This window comes from Rhinatrema bivittatum, chromosome 5 (genome assembly GCF_901001135.1).
Source record: "Rhinatrema bivittatum chromosome 5, aRhiBiv1.1, whole genome shotgun sequence".
NCBI lineage: Eukaryota > Metazoa > Chordata > Amphibia > Gymnophiona > Rhinatrematidae > Rhinatrema > Rhinatrema bivittatum.
The window spans coordinates 124,769,249-124,782,878 of record NC_042619.1 but is presented as its reverse complement, the minus strand read 5'-3'; the positions used below and the strand labels follow the sequence as shown (position 1 = coordinate 124,782,878).

At 43.4% G+C, this 13,630-nt stretch overlaps 1 protein-coding gene across 5 annotated transcripts in view; it reads left to right on the top strand.

Annotated features, from left to right (window-relative positions):
• LRCH1 (leucine rich repeats and calponin homology domain containing 1) overlaps window positions 1–13,630 on the top strand; it is a 424,219-nt gene that overhangs the window by 392,208 nt on the left and 18,381 nt on the right. For 3 of the 5 annotated variants that reach the window (XR_003856942.1, XR_003856943.1, XR_003856944.1), the window contains one exon: window positions 2,621–3,574. The exons of the other annotated variants lie outside the window; for them this stretch is intronic. The gene's annotated coding sequence lies outside the window, so the exon portion shown is untranslated. The remainder of the gene's footprint in view (window positions 1–2,620; window positions 3,575–13,630) is intronic. 5 annotated transcript variants of the gene reach the window in all.

Genomic DNA, 13,630 nt, shown 5'->3' with positions numbered 1-13,630 from the left:
AGCACATCTCTTGTTGTGCCCACAGGATATTTTAAATCTATTATTTTAACCCAGTGATATGAATAATTTTAGAACTTGGGTGCATTTCAGTTGGCCTTTGCGCCCCTAAATTTTAAAAGTGAATCTGCAACATTTAAATTAAAAAAAAGAAAAAAATGTCCTGCTCCAGGACACCTTAGAGCTCTGTTTGCTACCAGACATTTGAATTGGCTATGGTACCTGAGGATTGGAGGGTGGCCAACAAAATGCCCATTTTTGAAAAGGATTCCAAGGGTGATCCAGGAAACTATGGTGAGCTTGATGCCTGAGCTGTCCTGAAGAATGAATGAAATTACTGGATTTTCTGGCAAGACACAGATTAATGGGGTGGAGCCAACATGGATTTAGCAAAGGAAAGTTTTGTCTTATAAATCTGTTGGATTTTTTGGAAGAGTTTAACAAACATGTGGACAAAGATGAGTCAGTTGATATTTTTTATATCGTGCATCCAGATTTTCAGAAGACGTTTAACAAAGTCCCTAATGAAAGGCTCATCAAGGAATTCAAGAATCATGGGATAGGAGGCAATATCCTATTGTGGATAAAAGATAAGAAAGAGAAAGACTGAACTGTCATTTCTCTCCATAGAGGAGGGTAAATAGTGGAGTCCCCCAAGGATCTGTGCTGGGGTCGGGGCTTTTTAATATAAATTATCTGGAAAAGGGAGCAATAAGTTAAGTGATCAAATGTGCAGATAAAACAAGCCGATTGTGAAGAATTGCAAGAGGCCACTGCGGGATTGAGGGATTGGGCAACTAAATGGCAGATGAAATATAATATGGACAAGTGCAAAGTGATGCGTATAAGGAAGAATAACCCAAAGTATAGGTACACGCTGCTGAGTTCTGTATTAGGCATCACTGCCCAGGAAGAAGAAATTGGAATCACAGTGAACAATAATTAAAAAAAACAAAAAACAAACAAACAGAATGTTAGGTATTATTTGGAAAAGAAGGGAAAATAAAATGGAAGATATCATATAATGCCGCTGTATCAATCCACAGTGCTACTGCACCTTGAGTATTGTGTGCAGTTCTGGTCTTCCCATCTCAAAAAAATAGAGCAGAATTAGACAAGGTGAAGAGAAAGGCGACCAAAATAATAAAGGGGATGGAACGGCTCCTCTTTGATGAGAGGGTACACAGGCTGGGGCTGTTCATCCTGGAGAAGAGACAGCTGAGAGGAGATAGGATACTAAGATATAAAATCATGAATAGTATGGAACAAGTAAATAGGGAACCATTATTTAAGCTTCCCATTACCACTAGGACTAGGGGACATTCCATAAAGCTAATAGGTAGCACATTTATAACGAACGGGAGCAAATATTTTTCACTAGGCAGATAATTAAACTGTGGAATTTGTGGCCAGATCATGTGGTGAAAGCAATTGGCATAGGTGGATTAAAAAGGGTTTAGACAAGTTCCTGGAGGAAAAGTCCAAAAGCCACTATTAGCCATGTAGTCTTGGGAAAGCTATTGCTTATCCCTGGTTATAAGCAAGAAGGACTAGACCTGTTCTTTGGGATCTTAGCAGGTACCTGTGACTTGGTTTGGCTACTGTTGGAGTCGGAATGCTGGATTTGACTTCTTTGGTATGACCCAAGATGGCATTTTTTTTGTGCTTATATTTTTATGAGCAGTGTAAAACGAATTCACCTTAAAGGACAGTTGAGATAAATAAGCTGAACTTAAACATTACATTCGTAAGCATGACTAGCACATCGAGATGCCATTCAAACTCATGCTCTGTGTCAATGAAGTACTTTAAAAGGCTGTGTCTTGAGTGTAATCATCGGTCTTTTAGCGATCAAAACTTCTTTAGAAAAACTTTTAAATTGTGCAAGTAAAATCGCTTAGTTTATAAATTAAATGTCTATTCCTTCAAATCATGCTGTTTAAGCTCAGCTTATTTATCTCAACCATTCTTTAAGGTGAATTAGTTTTACTCTGGGTATATTCATTTTCACTAGACTGGGTTTGTTGAATTCTAGTACTGTCCTAAATTTTTATGACAGCACCATACATAGTGTAATTCACTCCATCAAGTGGTAAGAGATAACAACTAGAGTTAAAAGAAGGTAACAGAGCTTCTACAGTTTAACCAACAGGGGCTTTCTTTTGGTGAATTGGTACAATTTTTTTTAAACCTACTGTTCTCATAACCATGCACTATCAGACTAGAGTGGATTTCAGCCTTGGGATACAGACAAACCAAGAAAATCCGGTCCTAAAATGTTTGGCATACACATTTTTTTCTCCAGGCTTATAGGGGACAGCGCAAGAAACTTAACAACTTTTCTTTGTAGTGTAATGATTTGTCCTTGCGTTGCTTGCTAATACATTTGTTGTTCTTCTTGCAGTATGATAGGTTAGCAACAAGTTAACACTTTCATTGTAGGTTAACGTGCATTACACAGAAGTAAGGAGGATACTATATGCAATGCATGATGGAAATGTTTAAGGGAACTGAACCATCCTATTTTCCCTTATCCCAAGAAGATTGCTTTTCTTTTCTGTTGGCGTCTCTTTTAATTTTCTGCCCTGTTTTCTCTCTGTTCTGATGGCTGCCCTGGGGATAGGCTGACCTCTGCTCTCCGTACGACCTCCTGCAGCCGAATATTCACTACATTCAAAAGACTGTTGACGCACTGCTGGCATGTGGGCAGGCAAACCCACAATCAACACCTTCCTTGCGCTCCTGGGATCTCCTAGGCCTTTGCCTTATTCACATACTCTTTTTTGTCTTGATGTATATAAGCTACCACTGGAATGCGCTAACAGCATAACATTTTTTGCATGCAAAAGTTTTCAAACTTTTTACCTATGACCTGTTTTCAAATACTTTCTTGTATTCCTTCTGCTCCCTCTTCCTCCTGGCTCCAGCTTCCACTCCCCAGTTAATAACAACTATGAAGCCCTTGAAATTAAAATGCAAACTTTCCAAACTGTGCTAGAGGTGATGACAAGCCTTATTTCTGGTTTTGATGCCTTTGCATGTTTTCTTGCTCACTCCCGGCTTGCTTTCTTCCATACTGCCTGTTTACTAACAGTTTGCGCGAGAAAGCAAAAATCAAATTCATTATTTGTGGTGCTTTTTTGCCGCCTGATGTTGCCATTGTTTCCTTTCCAGCTAACTGCCATGCCACTCAAATTTTAAACACTTCTCCCCTAAAACATTTTGTAGGTAATATGGTTAGTTTTAGTTAAAACAAAAAACAAAACAACAACTTTGAAATTCCAATATTAGCTATGTTGTGGCACCCTAGGCAATGTAAATTGTGCCACAGTGTCACATGTGACGTGATACTGGAATGCATCGTTATATTTTATGAAACCTTTAACAAAAAAACAAATACTGCTTACAAAATGTTTTGGGCAAAATGTTTGCTCTAAAATGTAGAACATGTTTTGTCCCTGTCGTGAATATGGGTCTGACTTCTTTTTCCCACAAGTCAGCAAGTATCATCAGTTTGACACTGGCTGAGCATCTGGTGAATCCCTGAACATATTGCCAATTAACCCCCATGGCACTGGTGAGTCAGAATCCCCTAAAACTACTGGCAAATGCACTGTGTACAAACGCATAGACTAGAGGAAAAACCAGGAGATTATTTTTAAGGAATGTGAAGAAAAAGTGCCTTATATGCATGGATGATTAAAATTTTTCCAGCTGTCCAGATAAGCAGTAATTATATGGTTTGTACAAGCAATACACACTCTGCAGTAATAACGTGCAATGGAGTTGCCATTGTACCCTACGTAGGTAATGACAGCAGCGCACCCACATGCAGCCCATCCAAGGACATGAAGCGAGAGTTGCAAATAAGCTACTGAGGTGTACTCAATTTTTTAAAATGAATTTTGCAGAAAAATGGAAGTACAAATCTGGGCAGAATGTAGAATAATTATAAGGCATTATTATATTCCTGTGGTGCTATCATTATGCAGAGTCCAGTTACAATCTGCCTCTTCATCACAATTTTAATGACTTTCCTAAGGTCGCACAAGGACTCCAGCCTATAAAATTCACAGGTGCATGAGTCATTGTGTAAAGTGCTTAAATATCTGTGGGTTGTTTTTTGGTTTGTTTTTTTTAGCATGAGAAAAAGGATGGCTTGAGATGAATATCCCTGGCTCTTTAGCCATTTTCCACAGCTCAGGATTTTTGCAGATTTTCAGGTTGCAGTGCATGGTAGATAGGAGTATCAGTCCTGGGTCTGTAGGTTCTCAACTTTGTGCTGTAATCATTTTATTACACCACCTGATCACACTAGAACACTTACATCAGATTCATTCTTAATACTTTATATATTGTGAAGCGTTAAGAATGTCTTGAAAGGAAAAGGCAGAGGGGAAGAGTTGAACCTTGAGTGCTGTCAATTTGTTTGGGTTCCATACCCGTCCCCCCGTCCCCCCCCGTCCCCTCACCATTTTCCATGAATGCAGATTTGTAATTAATAAGAAGAGCAACATGATACAATATCTTTGCTAAGTTTTAAGAAGTAAGATAGCACAATTACCAAGCCAGACTCCTTTTAGGTCATCATTGTACCCTGACAGAGTTAATTAGCAGCTAGGTCTGTCTGGCAGGCTGCTGGAACAGTAGCTAGGAGTCATAGTGGAAATGCAGGTGCTTATGTAGCTGGGTCTGTCTAACAGTCTACGTGCTCTTCATGTTATGTTTTGCGAGTTCTCTCTTGCATAGAATTGCCAACTCATCTGGAGAACAAACAAAAAAAAAAACCAGCCAACATCCTTTACACCCCTTACTGCTTCACCTCCATTGCTCCTCCGGCAGTGCTGCTTTCTCACTCCTTTCCAGCATATCTTCAGTACCCTGCTTCCCTAACAAGTTACTTCATGTTTTCCTAAGGTGGAACTATAAGTAAAAGGGGGATTCTGGTGCTGACCACTAGCAGGTGCATCTGCAGGTCACAGAGTGCAGCAGCTGTGGACCAGAGTGCTCGTGGTCCCCAGGCAGACTAACTATCTCTCCCACCATACTGGTACCAAAGATGAAGTTGCTCTGTAGATATCGGAGGCAGATTTAAAGGGTGTTCTTTGTGTTCTCCTTTCATTCATCATCTACTGTGCACTTATGGCAAACAATGGTTATGAGAGCTGATAGGTGGCACAAGTTCTTCCACTGGATTAATTATAGCTCCGGAATGTTACTCTATTTTTTTCCCAACCACTGTGCCTTCAGATATAATCAGGTGTGCCACAGAAGAGTCACCATTGCCTGATGTTTAGATCCAGACTGGCACCTGGGCTCTGCTCTCAATCTGTTACAGCAACAACAGAGACCAGAAGTGGCTCTTGAAGTGATAGGAACTCCTCTTTGAGAACATGTGCACTCATGCAGGCCTCTTCCTAGCTAGAGTGTGAGCCCGGGAATGTGGTAATTATTGAGCAATAGGCGGGCCACGGACTTCTGGAACCCATTTGGTGCAGGACACGCAATGCACAGGGCACTTCCTCATCGTCCCCATCTTTGAGCCCTCCAAGCCTCTGTCTTATCCCCATTGCTGAATAAAACGGGAAGGGCCTTCTGCACTGAGTACTGGATGTGATGTCCCTTTGAGTGTTGGGAGCGTCGGCAGTGAAGGTGCTCTAGCAGCCACATGCGGCAGCCCACGGTAATTTAACCGAGCCGGCTGTCTACACCCCACCGACTTCTCCTACCTTTCTCCTGCGGGAGCTGGTGAAACATGACAGATTGGTACGAGTCTTCACCCCCTCTCTCCGTTTGTATTTAAATTTGAAAAAAGATACTGGTGGGGCTTTCTTAGCTCTTCTTTTGGTCACGAGTCTTTCCCATGTCCGCACTGCCTGCTCCGTGGAGGATGGTGCGCCGCACAACATTTTTGTTAATGTAGGTGTGCCTTGGGCGTGAAAAGGTTGGGAAGCACTGTTCTATTGTACCCATCCTCTAGGTGGGTTCACCGACAAGGCTCCCTACGGGATTTCCAGTTCTAAAGGAGCCGAGTCTTTTTGGAGATATTTCCTGTCAAAATTATCTGGCGGTGTCTGTGCTTCGTGCAGTTGTCAGATTCCTTTTTAGGGCGTGATTAAACCACTTTTGTGGCATTCCCAGATCCAATGAATTCCAATGGTGAGGGAAACATAAGAAGGCCAGCTAGCAATGTTACAGTGGAATGGATTTATGCGGTTATTACAGCATGCATTAGTAGTTCAACAGTTGTGAAAGACATGTAAATTCTACAAGTCAAGTGAAAGCTTTATGGTTAAATAACCTAGCTCAGAACCTGAAGATCAAATTGTAAATGGTAAATCCTAATATTTATGAAGAGAGCCAAGACCACAAGTATCAGATAGGATTGGGATATTAGTTTTAAAGAAAAAGCTGACCTGATCCAGATTGCACTTAGGACTTGGTGTTATGGAAACTGATCTTTTGCCAGCACAGCTTAGGGATCGAAGAACCTGGGAATTTTGTCCCAATATCAGCAAAGTACCCCCCAGACAACAAAAGCGACACACCTAGGGGCAGATTTTCAAAGGGTTACGCGCGCCAGGCCTATTTTCAAAAGGCCCAGCAGCACGTGTAAAGCCCCAGGACGCGTGTAAGTCCGGGGCTTGAAAAAATGGGTGGGGCGTGGTGGGGTGGTCCGGGGCGGGGGGTGTGGCCAGAGGCCTCTGCAAGGCCGCTGGGCCGGGAGATCGCGCGCTGGCAGACAGCAGGTGCATGCAAGTTATAAAGGTACGTTTTTTTGGGGGGGGGCTGAAGGGTGGGACAAGTAGGGGAAAGGAGGGGAAGGTGGGGGGGCAAAAGTTCCCTCCGAGGCCGCTCCAATTTCAGAGCGGCCTCGGAGGGAATGGGGATAACCAGCTGGTCCCCCCGAGGGCTCGGTGCGCGCAAGGAGCACTAGTGTGCACCCCCTTGCACGCGCCGACCCCTGATTTTATAACATGCGCATGACTGCGCACGCATGTTATAAAATCGGGCGTACATTTGTGCGCGCCGGGTTGCGCACAGAAATGTACGCCGCGCATGTATGTTTTAAAATCTGCCCCCTAAAGTGCAATAACAAGTTTGGGCCCCTTTAATCTGTATAACCATCAACACTAAAAGCAAATTAGCTTCCAGACCAAAAAAGGCAAAGTGTATCCTTTTCTCAAACAAGTCCTCTTCGTGTGACAGCAGGTACAATGTCAGGGTCAAAATAATAACTGGTTATCAATTCAACCATGTGCTGTCAAGAATCTCTTAATATAGTTATTGCAATTACTGTTAAAAAAAATTTTTATTTTATTGAATGCGAACCCATTTCACTTTAAATTTTAACATATATTATTTATTGAAGGAGGAAAGACCTCAGTACTGGCAGAGAATCTGATTGCCTCAGAAACCTTTTTGGCCAGTTATTTCAATCGCCAGTCTTTTAACCTCCTGTTTTTTCTATTTTCTTAAAAGTTCCTTACTGGATTATTGTATCTTCAATTCTTTACTTCTCCCAGTCCTGACTGCCAGATGTTGCCAGTGGTGTCCTTCTTTCCCCTTTTCTGTTTCTTCTCCTCCTCAGCTTTCTCTCTTCAGGAGCCAAGGTTTGATGTCACACTCACACCCTTTTATGATTGGCTATATGCTAATTACTGATTACCTCTATCCCTTGTATTGCTAGATATGACATTACCTAACTTTTACTTGCGGTTATAATATTTTTTATAATTTTTTTTTCCCCCCTAGACTAGGAGAAGGTCAATACATTTGGCTAAGCTAAATACTTTAAAGTTGCATTTATACTTTGGCATGTGCATCATTATGTCTGACCTATGCAAACTACTTCTAAGAGAATACAAGATACATGACAGTCATGCCCTCCTGATAAGGTTTGTGCCGGTTAGAGCCCTGATGCTGTGGTTTACTTTTGTGTTGAAGGTTATAGGTTTTTTGTTGGGTTTTTTTTTATACCTAAATAGCATTATTCTGAATGATTTTAGGTAAAATAAAAATAGAGATCTATGGGTAGAAGAATAATCCCTTGCACTGAATGGTAGTCAGATTAAAGAGATACATTTCATTCTATTTTGATTTGCTTTATTTTCATGTATTTATTTTTAGGATATCTTCTTAATGGATTAAACAAGTAGAAAAAGCATGCAAAGGCATCGCTTTAGGAATGCTTTCCAACATCGATCTGTTTGTTGTGGGAATGGAGGGTGCAGGTATATGGAGGGGGTATAGATAAGCTGTGTGGGGTTGGATGCCATTAATAAGTATGGGGGATGTCTAACTGTGTGATAGCTGGGTATGGATGCTAGAGGTATGTGTTTGGGGATGTGGCAGTTTGTATGTGGGGGTATAGGGCTATCAGTAGTGTGTATGGAGGAGTATCTAGGGGATGTATGTGCGGAGTGTGTGTATCTTTTTGAGTGAATAAGGGTCATGTGGGTGGAAGGGGTTTGTGGAGGGGTTATGCATCAGGGTTGTAGGGTATGTTTGTAAGTAGCAGATATGGTTGTGAGGGACTGTGTGGGTGTACGTGAGTATGGGTAGTATATATGTATGTGTGTGTGGATTATGTGTAAATTGGATGTGTGTAAAGGGGCTGTGTGTATGAATATACTGTATGTGGATGTACATAGGTGTTGAGGTTTATGTTGGGGTAGATGTGTGTGTTTGAGGAGGTTTGTGCACATGGGAGGGTTCTGATAGGGGTTAATGTATGGCAACTTAGTGTGTGTGTGAGAGAAGTTGTAGGGCGTGGGTTTTTTAGGGGGTTTGGCTATGTGTATATGTGAGGATGAGATTGCGGGTATTTGCAATGTCTATGTAGGGGGGTGTAGGATGTGTGTGTAGGGATTTCTGGAGGTACAGAAACGTGGGCTGTGTGGCAGGAATAGGATGTGGGAATGTGTTTGAGGGATGGGTGTAAAGCTGTATGGGATGTTTGTGTGTGCAAGGTGTGTGTATGTGTGTGGAGGGATAGGGTGCGAGGACATGGTGTGTAGGTTATTGGGGGCGGGCATTGTAGGGGGTGGGATGTGTGTGTTTGTACTTTGGAAGCGCCTTTTTGTGCCATCCTTTACCCTATAGAAAGCAAAGGGGATTTATTTTGGAGGCTTGGTTCTCTGAATATACTGAGCTGATGTTTCTGGTTTTCAGATTTAACCAAGATATTCACATCTTCCTGTATGCCAAAGTTGATAAATTTCCATCTCTTTTTGGAGAGTTATTGTGCCTAAAAACAAACATTGATCCCGTTTAGATATTTCATTCCAACGAAGCATAAAAAGACATCATTTCACCTTTTACAATATATTTTCTTAGGTTATTAAAAATAGTTTTAGAGCTTGTGCTGATATCCCTGGTTTGCACTGATGCGTTCAGTAATTTTCTTTTATTTTGTACACACAGAATGTTTGCTTTTCTTTGAAGCTTTCAGTCAGGCTGAATGTAGCTCACAGCAAATTAAGCCATATTTATGTCCCAAGGTGGCCCGTTTCAGGGAGGACACAACACGTATTTGTTAGAGGTCTACCTTTTAATTTGTTTCTTCAGACACCCAGCAGCCTTCCCTTCGCATGCCTAACCATAAAGCTTTGTAATAATCTAAATAGCTGCCAATACTAGTGTGGTCATTGCCTGAACATCCAGTTTCCTAGCTTCCCCCGTGTGGCCTGCCAGACACAACCCTGCTACGTCAGTGCCTGCATTTCCACTCAGGCTTCCAGTTAACAGTACTTGCAACCTGCTAGACAAACCAGCCTGCTTAATTCTATCATTGCAGCCTAATCTAAATAGCTACCCATACTAGTGTGGCTGTTGTCCAAACACATGGCCTCCTAGATCCCCCATGTCGCCTGCCAGACAGATCCAGCCATGTGAGCTCTTGCGTTTCTGCTATGACTTCTAAATCACCTCCCAGTCTGCCAGGTCTGTCTGTGTGCTTGTCTGTATTTTTGCCAGGTCTTGTCTTGTTCAATATTCCCCACTCTGCCGTTCATTCATGCAGCCCTGACACTCATTGTTGAATCATTCCAGTACAGCCTTTCAACACTTAACCATATGGCACTGGGTTGTGTTTCTTCTATCTTGTCACGTTTTTGCACCTAAGGGTCCTCTGTGCTTATCCCATGCCTTCTTCAAATATGTTATCATTTTAGCCTCCAACAGCTTTTCTGTGAAAACTCATTTAGGCCTAGATTCATCAAAATGTGTGAGAGAGAGAGAGAGAGTACTATCTAGCTAGGGCGAGAAAACATTGTGTGACTTTCCTCTCTCCAAATCATGTCAAATCTTCACTGATGAGTACCTTGCTGTTTGTACGTTTCACTGTGCATGTAAAACTGGCCCCAAAACCCTAGACCACCAGCAAAACCTCACCTCGAGTTTCTAGCTGACCCTCCTATAGTGCTATAAAGAGTTGACTACTATGTGTTCCACCCCACAGGCGCTCTCTCTCTCTCTCGTCCACTCCACTCCTCTCCCCTCTCTCTCGCCCTCTTCTCTCCCTGCTTGAAAATGCCCAAAACAAAATTTGCAATAAATATTGCAAATTCTGCTTCGGGCATATCGCACAGCTTAACGCCAGGAAAAAAGGTGTAGTTATTTCCGGCATTAAAAGCATGCAATGGCACCCCTCATTTTCACTGATCCTGCCCAATCCCACCCCCTTTGAATAAATTCTAAAAATTTGCATTCACGCCACGCGTTGTGATAAATAACGCCATAACGCATTTTGATGAATGACCCTGTTAGTGATGTTGCTCTGTAGTCTGGCTCCTTGTTCTAAAACTATTTTCCACTGAAGAAATTGTACTTCATATGTATTACTAACTCATTATGTCTCAAATTTTTTAAGAAGCTGTTCTCTAAATAGGATACTGGGACATAATGGATTAATATTTTTCAGGTATTTGAATGTCTCTGTTATATCTCCCCTCTCTCTTCTCTCCTGTAGAGACTACATATTTAAATTGTTCAGCACCGTTCCCTCTATGCTGTGCACGTGTGTGGCCACACACAACATTTTTCACAGCTGCGCACAGCTTTTAGACCTCCATGCAAGGATCGAATCAGGGAGGAATAAATCAACACCCTGCCCAATGCAATCAGTTAGGCAATCTAAAAATGCCATGAGGCATAACAAAAGAATAGATGCCAGTAAAGTCTTTTCCAAAATCTTTATTGGGTGGAGACGTATGGAACAATTGACAAAATTCGCCCGACTCAGGCCGAGTTTCGCCACCTTCTAGTGGCTGCCTCAGGGGCTCAAAATGACTTCTCAAATGTGAAAAAACAAATGAAATGAATCACATATGGAATGTGTGTTCAAAATCATCCGCAGTGCAAACGTATCTTTAATGAAGCAGACTGCACTTAAAAATCTAACGGTTCCATTCAACCAAATGGCGCTGCTTACATGTAGCCTTTTTTGGTCTGTAGGCTGGATAAGCTCAGCAGGCAGCTGGGTCTTTCATTTTCTCATGCTGCTGGCAGCTGCTGAGGCTCTGTCTTCCGTTCAGCTGGCAGGCTGGGCTCTGCCAGTGGCCCACAGGACTGTCTCTCATCTTCGCCACCAGCAGGTTGGGCTCTTGCTGTTCTTCACCACCATTGGGTTGGGCTCTGCCCTTGGCCCAGGGGGCCGTCAGTCTTCACGGCCAGCAGCCCAAGGGGCTGTCAGTCTTCTTTCCTGCTGGTGAGTTGGGTTCTGCCCTTGGCCCAGGGGGCCGTCAGTCTTCATGGCCAGCAGCCCAAGGGGCTGTCAGTCTTCTTTCCTGCTGGTGGGTTGGGTTCTGGCATTGGCCCAGGGGGCTGTCAGTCTTCTTTCCTGCTGGTGGTTTGGGTTCTGCCATTGGCCCATGGGGCTGTCAATCTTCTTTCCTGCTGGTGAGTTGGGTTCTGCCATTGGCCCAGGGGGCTGTCAGTCTTCTTTCCTGCTGGTGGGTTGGGTTCTGCCAGCAGACCCATAGTTCTTTCTCGTCACCATCATTGGGTTTTTCTCTGCCAGCAGCCCGCGGAGCCTCTTGTCTTTTTCAGCAGGTGGCTGCTGGGCCTCTTCACGTCTTCAGCCCCACGGACACATCATTTCAGTGCGCTGCTACAAGGCTCCTCTTCTGGCCCATAGGAGGTGGGAACCCCGCGGGCACCTCAGCTATTTGCACCATGGAGCTCTTCTGGCATGTTGCTAAATAATAATGTCTGGTGAGGTGGCCACCAGAGGAGTGTTTTGGGGCACTTTTTCCCGCTCCAAGATGTTGCTGCCTGAGGTGGCTTCTTCACCCTCCCTCATTATAGAATCATACCTGCTAGCATCTCTCCAGCTCTGGTTTTTGCCTTGTTGCACCTTGCAATCACTGGATACAATCACCCCAAGCTCTGTTTCCTGCTTTGTAGACATCAATATCTCACTCCCTACTGTATACTGCTCCCTTGGATTTTTGTCCTCCAAATGCATAATTCTGCACATTTTAGACATGAAATTTAGCTGCTAAGCAGGCAACCACTCCTAGAGTTTTCCTAAATTACTTCTCATTCCGTTTACTCTGTCAGATATTCCCACTCTGTTGCAAATCTTGGCTCAATCAGAAAAAGTCAAACTTTTCCTCCTAACCTTTCCACAATGTCATTCAAAGATATTGAACAGAACTGGACTCAGGACCAATCCATGAAGCACTTGGTGCATGCATCCATCCATTTCCAACTATACTATTTAACAGCAAATAAAAATTAGGTTTATGAAGGACAAAAATGTTGTTTTGTTTTGTTGGGGGTAAGTTCTCATCCAAATTCCATTTCGTTGTGGGCTTTTTTCATTTTCTTTTCATATTTTGTTTTCAGCAAATAGTGCACACTATGGGGCAGATTTTAAAAAAATACAACCAGCGCAAACAAAAGTACGTCAGATTTTAATAGATACGCGTAGCCGAACGTATCTTTTAAAATTCGGGGTCAGCACACGCAAGGCTGCGCAAATTCTGCAGCCTGTGTGCACCAAGCCGCGCAGCCTGCCTCCGTTCCCTCCACCCCCCCACCTTCCCCTCCCTTCCCCTACCTAACCCCCCCCCGGACCTATCTAAACCCACACACTTTTGTTTGAAAAGGTACGCCTGCCCGAGGCAGGCGTAACTTGCATGCGCCGGTGGGCTGCTGGCGCGCCATCACCCAACCAGGGGGCTGGTCCGGAGGCCTCAGCCACGCCCCCCGAAACGCCCTCAGGCCAGCATCACGCCCCCCGGAATGCCCCCGAACATCGCGCCGCCCCGAACACGCCCCCCAACACGCACCCCCTAGCAAAGCCCTGGGACTTACTCGTGTCGCGGGGCTTGTGCGCGCCTCTAAGCCTATTCAACATAGGCTCGGCGCATGCAGGGGGAGCTTGGGGCAGGTTTACGCGCGTACCCCTTTGAAAATCTGCCCCTATGTCTGAAAAGCACTTACTTTGTGCATGAAAAACAAAAGAAGAATACTAAATTATGTGAGAGCTTTTTCTATAATTCCTTTTAAAAAATTGCATGAAACAATATAGATAATGTCATTAACATTGTCTATGTCATTCTAAATGAAAGTGTGTGTGTGTGTGTGTGTGTGTGTGTGAATGAATAAATAAATAAAATGTCCG